The following is an 11541-nucleotide window of genomic DNA, read 5'->3' as shown; positions in this document are numbered from 1 at the left end:
GCGGGATTACTCTGGTCGCTCCAACACGGCTCATCTCACGGGGATTCTCTCTCTCTCTCTCTCTCTCTCTCTCTCTCTCTCTCTCTCTCTCTCTCTCTCTCTCTCTCTCTCTGTCTCTCTCACCCCCACCCCTCCCTACCCCCTCTCTCTAGATACCTTAGATTGGAGGGTCATGGCCTGAGGCGTTTAATTCCAGTATTATTTATTATAGGAACCTGGGATGAGATGGATCCAGTGCGCTGATAATGTCCCATACCTCATATGTACCATTATCACTCTCATCTAATATAATTGATTGATAGTGTGTTGTATTTTATCCAACTTTCTGTCATATAATAGTTTATCTGAGAATATATAATCAGTCACACAAACAAACTGACGTAGTCAGAGCGATTTATCAGTAAACAAGTGTGGGTCATTTGGAACTGGGTTTATCACTCTGCACTCTAAGACCGATCACATAATTGGCTTAGCAGTCAGACAGTATTAGACTATATGGTGCAGCTGCCAATAGTCAGCTGATCCTGACCCCGGAGGACAGTCTGTGTGGACCCATTTTCAGGTCTCATACAGAAATGTTTTAGAGTTTTAAGTTCAACTCGATTCCCTGATCAGAGTTTTCCCCAAAAACACCATAAGGTGGAAATAACTCTTTAAAAAAATGGCAAATGCTACTCAAGAAACGCACTGCTGATTTACTATTTTTGATCCATGTAGAGATTTGCACATCATAAGTGGATGTTTTATCACTTGCATTAGCAGAGGCGTGTGTTGTGTTGCAGTGGCCGGTTAGGGAGCTCTGCAATGTTGGCTTTTATTATTGCAGAGTGCGGAGCTAAGGTACGGATAATAGCTCATAGGAGACTCATTAGTTCCCCCCCTCCAACCACACGCGCGCACATATCCGCTCGCACACATATACTCACACGCACAAGTACGCACATACTTCATGTTCCATTTGGCTTACCCCTGTCATTATCCCATAGCAGATGTGACCCGTGCCGTAAAACCCCTGCATTGTCCTGCAGTGACAGACTGAAAAGATCTACCATCCATTTTCAACAAGATGGAACTTTGTGTTATTGGACTTTTCTGTCTTCCACTTGTTTCAGAGAGAAGAAATACTACAATCACCACATATGATAGGATTATACCTGTTAAAACAACATAGCAGGTATATTAAGATTATATATTCTATTTTATGACAGGAAATTCAGTTGCATGCCATTACTTTGTACTTTGCACTTTACATCTATAGGCTAAATGAAAAGGAAGGTAAAATCTAGTCTGATAAAAATGAACTACTATTAGTCCCTCTAAAACTAAGGTGTTTCCTGTCTCATTAACATTTTGATTGATCAGTTGACATCAGACTGGACAAATTAATTTTCTGAGAAAACTATGAGAGTAAAATCAAATTGTGTGAATGTCAAAAAACAGAAGTGCAGTAGAGGTCTCCACTTCTTTTTTCTTTCATTAAAACCATCATCATAATGGTCCTCTCAATTGTTTGGTAGAGCACATTCAAATAAGTCAACTCAGTCTGGATGAGCCTTCTTCAGAACTCATTTTAAGTATGTTATGCACCCAAAAGCCCTCAAGATTCACTGTGGATTTCAGTTCCCAAACATTTCCGGTGGCTTCCTACCAGAAAGTTACAGCAGCAGCAGAAAAAAATGCTCTTGACGTGTCAAGTTTTCACAGATAATCATATATTTTTTTATTTAGATTAGTTTCAAAGACTTTACTGAAGAGAAAGATGTGATTGAATATGTCACAAAAAAGTCTGATAAAATTGTAAAACAAAATTAAGTGAAAGATCTTCAAGACTTTTTGACCTAGAATTAGATTTTCCCTCATTGATAAACGTCCAAAATTCATCATTCTACAGTATCAGTGCAGTGAAAACTCTATGCAGTGCTCAACTGACCCTGAAGTAAGAAAATCATTAACTGCCCCAATTATTCAAGAACACTTAAAGCAAAATCACCCTAAACTATCCCTTTATTCCACCTTGACATTTATGAAGAGGTGCGGAACCAAATGTATACACTCCCATTACAAAAAGTGCTAAATTCATAACTCTTTCTTCTTATTTCATGTTTATTTTATCCTCCAACCTCTCTTCATGGATCATGAGGCAAGGTCATCAGGTGAGGTTGTGTGTCTTTTGTCTGCAGTCACCCAGCAGATTGTTCTGTGATGAAGTGGTCATCTATAAAAGCGTGACCTCGGGGTCAGGGCCGGAGCAGCAGCAGTGATTCATTATCCGATGCAGGGACGCAGCAACCTGATTAATGCAGCTCTCTGCATCCCAATGTATGAAATGAAGAGGTTTTAGAAGTGTTTTATTTTTAAAATGTGTACACGAGTCACTGTGTAATTCAATTGCTGTCAGTTCTGATGATGTTTTGGGTGTGTTTAACGTCACATTTCCAGTCTGTGTCATTATTCTTCAATTTTCATGTGTTTCTGATTTTCCGATCTTCCATAAAATCAACATATTTGTCATCAACTCTGCATATGCAATTCCCTTACATCCGTCATTCCCCCCCCTGAGTGACAATCTAATTAGAGTTAAAGTAATGGTGTATGTAATCAAGGCTAAATTACAGCCATAAGTCACTCAGCGGAGGGCCTTTACCTGCAAGCCAATCAAAGTCGCAAACTAATGAACCGCACTCACTGACCGCTGACCTCATCATCCATTTCCAACATAAGGACCCAGTATTAACTTCTCTCAGCATGACAGGCCATGCTGAAGTGGGGTTTTTGTGGTGTTCTTAAAGGGTCAGTTGAACCGAATTAGGAAAAAACATATTTTCCCACTTATCCCTATGTGGCATCGAGCCATGCAAGTAGATTGAGAGGAAATGTGGGGGTGTTTTTTGTGATTTGGGTGAACTGACCCTTTAAAACTGATTCTGCCACTAGTGCCATGTGTCAATCCAGTTTGCAATGACCTACTTTAAAATGCTGCTAATCTGTCTGTGAAACCAATAGAGTAGAAATTAGCAAAACAAACAAAAAAAGAAAAGACTAAGTAAAGAACCGTACAATCACATATTCTATTTATTCCACTTTAAAAATGGTGTCATGTCTTTTATTCTAATTTGTCACATCAACTTGTTTTATTCATTTTAGACAGTCAGTCTGTTGCTCATTTGGTTGGTCCAGACGGAAACATTTTAACAGCTATTGAATGATTTGCGATCAAATTATGTTCAGACATCAATGTTCCCCAGAGAATGAATCCTAATGACTGTGATACTCTGACTTTTCTTCACCACCATGAAGCACCACCATGAGGCTGACATTTTTTTAGTGATCTATTTTAACAACTATGGGATAGGTTAGCATGAAATTTGGTACAAATATCTTTTTGTCCAATTTGTCCAATACTTAGACCAAATATCTGCAAAAATAATGACATTCCCATCAGCCTCAGCTGTTCTTTCTGTTTAGTGCTAATCAAGCCCCCAGGAACAGTGCCGGGCTGTGAAGCCAATTTGACAAACTGTGTGATGACAACATCACATGACGCTATTTGGCCCAAAAAGACTTTTTCCTGTAGACTTACATTGTGAAAGAGACGTCTATAAATCAGCGGATAGTCTTTTTGGAGCATCACAACCCCTGAACCTCTGACTCATCTCACTATCAGAATTTGATCTGTCAGGTCTGATCACAATTCGAAAGTCTAGAAGAGCCACACGATTGAATCGTTTTATCCCCATTCAAGTTAGCCGGCGGGCTAAACCGGAAGTAGCTAACTCAGCAGGTGAAAATCACTAGTGTGCTTGCTCTGTTGGGCCCCAAAGATGCGGAAGAAGTTAAACTTTTTTGGCTTCATGTGCCACTGAGCAACTTTCACAGGAATGAACAGGGCCCGCCTGTATCCAGTTCTCTTTATACATCTATTAGCAAATGTTAGTATGCTAACACACTAAACAAAGATGGTGAGCATGGTAAACATACCTGCTAAACATCAGCATGTTAGCATTGTCACAGTGAGCATGTTAGCATGTTACCATTTAGCTCAAAACATTAACAATAGCATGACTGTTGATTGGAGTAGTAGTCTTTTTTGACAGACAGACAGCAAAGAGTTTTAGTGAATGATAGCAACAAAGAATCAACTGTGACACTTTAGCAAGTGAAATCTCATCATTGCCTTACAATTCTTCACAGTTCATTTTTTATGCTTTTGTGCTTTATGTGTTTTATAGATATTCCACATATTTTTAAGCGTATAGTTTTTGATTGTTTTTAAACTTTATCATTAAAATTGTTTTCTGTTACCTTCATTCTCCTGTTTATATTGATTTGTGGACCTTACAGAGATAGTTTATTATGAATTGAATTGAATTGAACAGAGGGGTTATGTAAAATATGTAAGAAAGATTATTTCTGTTTTCTTTGTTTCATTCACCCTTGAGCTAGTCATGCAATAATATTTCTAAGCTGCATCATAGCAACATATTCTGAAAGTGTTAGCCAGTATTGTTTGAAAATGGAAGATTTTAACACAGTTGTTCAGGGTGTTAAAGAGATAGTGAGGTCTTTTTATATGTAACTTCACTTACATTTCTGTTCAACTGGATCTAAAATGAATATGTGATGTAGTAGTGGCCTAATTACTGTCTGCAGTTCCCTTGAAGTCCTGCTTGTGTCCCTGGATCGGAGGCCTGTAGGGTCACTGAGTCTTGCCAAAGCCACACCCAGATCAGAGGCCTGCACCTCCTGCTCCCCCAGCACCTTCTCCACCTGTCATTGATCCACACACCGGCCAAGAAACCATGCAGTGCCCTGATGAAGAGTGAGTGTGTGTGTGCGTTTGACCCATAGGGTGAACAGGGATGAGAGGTTGGTGCCAGATCAGATCAGAGCACTCCAAGAAGGGATAAGCTCTACTTATGCTGCTTTGGGGAGGGTTTTTTGTATGAGTGTGCGCGTCTGTGTTTGTGTGAGTGTGTGTTTTTTGTGTGTCAGTGTATGTGTGTGTTTGTTTGAGCAATCCCTTTGTGTGAGCCCTCAGGCCTTTTTATGTGTATATGGTTTTGGCTTTAATGAGCAAAGGTGCTTCTTTGACCCCTCCATGTCGTGGCTGCAGTGAGGTTATTGTGTAGTTGTAAAATACAGGTCATGGTCCACTGATCCACTGAGCCATTTCAATTAAGTAAGTCTGTAGGCTATGGCCAGGTTTTATTTGTGAGCTTTTACAACCTATAGTGAATTATGACTTTCTCCCTCAGAATATTGAAAGTATATATGCTGCAAACATGGTAATTACTCAAATTTCGCCTTTTTATTGAATATCAGATTTCGGTCCATCAGTCCATCTCTGCAAAAGGTTCCTCTGACCACAGATAGGTCTGTTCTTACTCATTATTCCCATTTCTAATATTTGGGCTGTAATAATCCAATCACAGTAAAGTAGGCACGTGCAAATTCAAATCAGGGAAAAAAGCCCTCCTGTAATCAAAGGGATTGACATTCAAAGTCTAATTTTTTTTCTGATAATAACTAAAAATTTAAACTTTAGCATATTGTTGCCAAGTAGGAGGATTACAAAAGTACAGCTGTTCATTTACTGCACAGACAATATCGGTGACTGGCAGTTGGAGCATTTCTTAAAACGGCTTGAAACTCTGGTGGTTGAGTATAAAAAATGAGCAACTGTAAGTATGTGATTCTTTGGTTTAAAAAGAAAAAGTCAAAGGTACAAGCCTGTGGACATAAAAAGTCAAGGAGAGAAGTCAGAACTGTAACTCAAAGAGCATTTTAGTGAGAAACATCAAACACTGAGCTTAAAACTGTGTTGTGTATGCTGCTAACAGCTAGCTTAAGTTAGTAGAATGTGTTTTGTAGAAAACTGATGGAAACAATTAGCAGTTTAAATCATTTTTTATATTTGAATCAATGTTAAGGTGTTTTCAGACTGCATATGAAACAAATTTTCACCGTGCACAAATTTGACTTCTGGATTGTTTTTGCAGTTAGTGTTTATTCGCCCAAACAACCAATGTACCCGCTGTACAGACGTCAGCTTCAAGCTAGTTTGAAATGTACCAATGTGTGGACATTTGTCATGTTGACAGCTCAGACCTCTGACAGCTTTCAGAACTCACCAGGACTTCCAGTTCCTTCTGTTATCTGCCTGTTACTTTCCTTTTTTTTTCTTGTTGTCTCCATTAGTCTTCTTCTCAAGGTAACACATTTTCAACACCATAATTTTCACCCTGCAGGAAGAATTGCCTTTCACATTGACTGCATCTTGGCATTGACTTCATATGCAGGTGCACCAGCTCTAAAATTCACTGTGTTCAGTCTGAAAGCACCTTCAGATGACTGAGATGAGATGATTCACTATAGTGCTGATTTATTTTTTCCCCATTTTTTGAATTTGCTACATCTCTAATTTGTACCTTTAATTAGTTTTTAGTTTCTTTGTCTGAGGCTCATAGGTGTCTTAGCATTTAGAGCTATTTGCCATACCAAACTGACAGAAAAACAAAGATGAAATTATTAAAATATATAGTATTGTTAAATTATCCAGGAGAGTCTTGTTTTTCTATAATGAGGAGCACTGAGAAACATTCAAATAGAAATTTACAGTAGCAAAAATACTTCCAGAACAGCAACTCCTCCTACATTTTAACCTTATACATGAATTCCAGTAAACATGAATTACAACATAATTCCAGTACACCGGGATTTATGGAGGTTGGATCCAAGCTTGCTGATTTGTACCCTGACTTTGAATGAAGCTCAAAGAGTTCAGCAGGTGTCAGGTTTTCAGTTGCTGTCTTTACAGTCTTTACACTTCACCAAAGACCTATATTCTTTCACTCCAGTATTTCCTTTCAACCTGAAGGACTCAGTACGCTTCAAACCAAGTGCTTGTTGGATCATCTAACAGCTTCTTGAACCCCCTTTCCAATGGCAGAATCGGGGGAGGCTGTGTCTGTCAATTTTTTTTAACTTTCTAAAACAGACTATTGGACAATCATACCCACTTTACACAGCAACTGGCCAAGTGTTCAGAGGTCTGAAAGGAGAACTTCTCTCTCAGTCTCTCTTTTTACATTCTTCACACAACTTCTCCCATCTCAAAGGACACAGATTCTTGGAGACAGATCATGGAAGCAGTGGGATGTCACCACGACAAAGCTATGACAGCAGACTTTTTGATTTGTCTTCAAAATGTGGCTGGATGACACACTGTATCACCTTTTGATTGAAGCACACCAAGACCTTTAGATTGCCTTGTTTACCTTTCCAATGCCCTGATCAAGGGCACCTGGTTGACCTTTGTCCTGCTTGCTCTTGAGCTCTAGAGGAGACAAGGGGGTTTAATGGACTTCCTAGGCCGACCCTAATCTGCCCTAATGCCCTGCTGATGGTGCCAACGCCCCTATCAGTATGGCTACATCTCTACAGTGCAGCAGAGATGGGCTAATCAGCTGAGCCACACCCTCTAACCCCTTTAAATTACAAGATTAACACAGTTGAAGGGATAAAGGCTTTTCCATGGAAGGACAGACAATGTTTACAGTTTGCTGGAACAAGCCTGCAGGTGCTGCACGACTCGTTGTATCGACAGAACTGTTTCTCTATGGATCCTAATGGAATAATAATGAATTGTAATTGCAAAAAGCTTCTCCCCGGGTCTCAATGCATTTTTGGTATTGACCCGTCTGCAGTCAGCTGAAGCATGAACACCTTACATTCCATATTGATTTGGCTTTCACAAGAAGAATCAGCAGCATGATCTATTTTTCCGAATAGTTTTCTGCCATTAAAATGTATTATTACGCTCTGACAAGGGCGATCGTATACACATGCATGAGCGCTAACCAACACACACACACAGCTGATAGCAACCAACCTCACCGATGCTCACCACTGGGCTCTAATCACTAGAGACAACAGGTTAATGTCCCGGCACTCAGAAGCAGAGAGTGCAGAGAAAGACAAAGTGTGTGAGAGTGTGTCTGCGTAGGAGGGAGACAGATCAGGAAAAAAAGAGATTAAGACTACCTGCTGGAAAGCCTGCCCTCATTTCCGCAGGCTTCCGGACACATCTGCTAGCATTGTTTAACATCCCCGTCGTAAAGAGAGACGGATTATTGCTCCCCTTGGCCTCTGAGAGGAGGGGAGACTATGTAACAACATGGACGTTATCCCAGATAAATCTGTTATCCAGGGTCTGTACAGGGATACTCTGCAAGGGGATTAAAGACAGAAAGAGAGTATAGCAATATGGGAATAATCCCATCCAGTTTCCAGTTTCACCTTTTATAAAACCCAACTGTCATGAAAATAATGACTTCTCACAAAAGTGTGTGTTTGTGAAATTTACAGGCTCATTTAAAGGTTTATAGACATTCTCCACACCTACTGGATGTATCAGTGGAGCAAGTCCTGTTTAGTTTTCTCATTCCACGGCTTACAAAAAAGAAAAAATAATCCAAAGCACAGCTCCGATTCAAGATTCAAGATTTAGTTTGTCATTTTCTTGTGTATTTGCATACAAAAAAAAACGAAATGCTGTTCCTCCCAGCCCACAGCAGTGCAACAACGACAGAAAGGATAAAGATATATATCAAAAAATTCCCTTAAAAATGATAAAAACATATAAATCTCAGGAGAAAAAAACAAACAATAAAAGAACAGTTAGCAGTTAGTTAGAGAAAGTGCATGTTTCAGTTCAATGTTGACAACTGGTGCTTGTCAACAAGTGACCAGCACTGATGGGGGGGTCATATAATCCATTTTGCTGTCCAGAGAACAAACATTAGCCAGCATGATTGTTGGAACCGCTGGTTTGTATGGGTTAGCAGTTAGCCTATCTTGCACTCCTTCGCGCTTGCCCCGCTTCCGCTTTCAATGTTTCCTCTTTGGTGCAGCTCCGGGGAAGGCCGTGGTCTCCTTTGGGCCCACTGGGTGTAGCAGACCAAGCTCGCTCAGCTGATTTAGCTCCCAGCCAGTAATTCTTGTAGCAAAAGTCTTTGTTATGAATGTTGGAGTAATTATGCACTCTATCTACAGGCTTTCATTTGATTACAATGAAAAAGGACTTTGTTATGGATATAAAGTGATTTAACATGTTGGACTCAATATCTAAAACCCAGTCTTCACAGTGCCATTTCACACTGTTCAGATTTTCACAAATTTAAACAATAGGACTTTTGTTTGTGCTCATTATCATTCATGAATTTGTTTCAAGTGACCCGTTAGCTTCCCATCTGACAGTGTTTTTCTAACAAGAGAATAGAACACAATGCAAAACATACTGTATTTATTAGCTCATATTTACATGTCAGATCACGTAAGTGGGGTATGTTTAACCAAAATGTATCATGCATGGCTGAACTAGGGATTAAATTTTCCCTCTTGCATCTCCTGCCACTAGATTAGCGCCCCCTTTGACCTCTAATCTCACGCAGGATTATATCCCTAATGTATTTTCCTAGCTTTCATCAAATTTGGGCACCAGGAGCCTTCCTGCAAGTGCTGATGGAGTCTTTTTCCTCACGGAAACTTTGAAATCCACTCATATGAGGATATTAATTTAGTTTCAGGGCAAAGCAGGATTTCTGATTGTTCCCTAAATTTGGCTCAGATCTGGATCATTTTCTCTCCACTAGTTCTCATCAGTATCCTTAAATCAGCTTCCTGAGGTTATTGCTCTAGAGCTCCAATTTTATTAATAGCTCCAGGCGTTACTCAATACTCAATAGGCTTTGTATGCATTCAATGTCATCCCCTTGTCCACAGTTCAACCCAAATAATGTCCACAACCCCCAAATCACCATCCGGTCCCCCTGTTTTTCCCCCTGACTCTGGACCTGACAGCAGCAAGTAGCCGGAGACTGATGACCGTGTTAATTTAGCCAGTCCCTGGGGGCCTTCATCTCATTGGCCCTTAATGGGACACACACATATGGAGTCACAGAAATACACACGAGTGAACACACGGTGACACATTTGGACCCTATGGAGGTGTCTCTTATTCAGTAGTAATATTTAAAACACGGCATGGCTGTTTGTTCACTCTGAAGTAATGCTGTCAAATTCTACTGCTGTGTTTGGTTTTGAGTTCTTTATTGAGTTTTATTAAAGCCTTGTTGCACCAGCATATAAAGCAGCAACATTTGCTTCCAGTTGATTTACTGTGATCAGTAGATTGGCCATGGCACAAAGTGAATCCATTGAATTTTTCAGCTCAACTTTGACAAGTCGTCCTGACAGTGCTGACCTTTGAGGGAAAGAAGGGTCCAAACTGGAGCAAGCTATCGTAGCTTATTAGCTGTGTTACACCACACAGTTTTATTTAACTCCCCTCTGCTGCAGTATAGACTGCTCCACAAAAGAGGAGTGGGTTGCAGACAGTTATGAAACTCAATGTACAAATCAAGTCATTGAAATATGTCTTTTGAATAAACAGAGTGAAGTTATTGTCCCAAGCTACCAAGCTTGCTAACTGTAACTCACTAGCCTGAGGACCTTGTTTTCCCCATTCAATAACTCTTGAATGAACTGATTGAAGTGGTGTACAAAACACGAGAACAAAATGCCAGGGGGAAGTAAACAGGCCAGTACACAGAAAAAAGAAGGAAACTCAGAGCTGGCTAGCATATTAGCAGTTATCCTGCCAGCTATAGTAGTTCCCCATCTAGCCCTGCAAGTAGCCACTATGTCATCCAGAGCCAAGTTGAAGCAAATATTTTGCAAATGAATTTCACTGTGCCACTTTCTGGTGTAAACTTCCCCTTTAATGTAACAAATGTCTCTTATTTACAGCTGAATGAATGAAGCAAAAAAAGAACATTTTCTATAATCACTATTCATCAAAGTCTGTGTAAAGGAAAATGAGAGATTTCTTTTTAACACATTATACATGTTACAAAATACGTACTCATAGTTACTATTTTTATACTGGGTAGTTTTACAAACTTTCACCGGAGACAAGTAGGATTCAATGGGATAATCTGCTGTCACTGGTGAATGGGGCCATTTTCAGTCAATGTTAGGGCTCAAGTAGTTATTTTAAACCCAGCTGAAGTGTCTGTTGACGGGTGGCACCGCCAGCGGCTTTGGCTTCATCACCGGCTCTGCAGCTGGGAGGTCCACGGCCAGAGGGAGAGCGTTTGCCAGGCGGCACTTCACCAAAAAGCACAGCGTGAGAGCTTCAAGGGTGACAGCCACAATGAAGCCACCAAGGACTTTTCAGAAGAGAAGTTAGTAACTTTAAGTGCACTGAGCTCCATAACAACATAACATAATGATTATTGTGATGGTTTGCTTGTTAACTGGTCATTTAAGTTACATTTTTACTGAAACAAGTCCACATTTACAAAATATGTGCCAAATTATACAGTGGCTCCTAATATTACTTTATTTTTCAAAATATCATCCATGTTGCTTGCCTTATGACTACAAACAAGGCCACTTTTAAATTGTGTATTTTTATACATAATTATTTTAATAGTTTGGTACAAGCGTTGTTGACTCAGAGGCTGTTCAGTTGGGCTG

The sequence above is a fragment of the Thunnus maccoyii genome, chromosome 20 (assembly GCF_910596095.1).
Source record: "Thunnus maccoyii chromosome 20, fThuMac1.1, whole genome shotgun sequence".
NCBI lineage: Eukaryota > Metazoa > Chordata > Actinopteri > Scombriformes > Scombridae > Thunnus > Thunnus maccoyii.
This window is presented reverse-complemented; position numbering follows the sequence as displayed.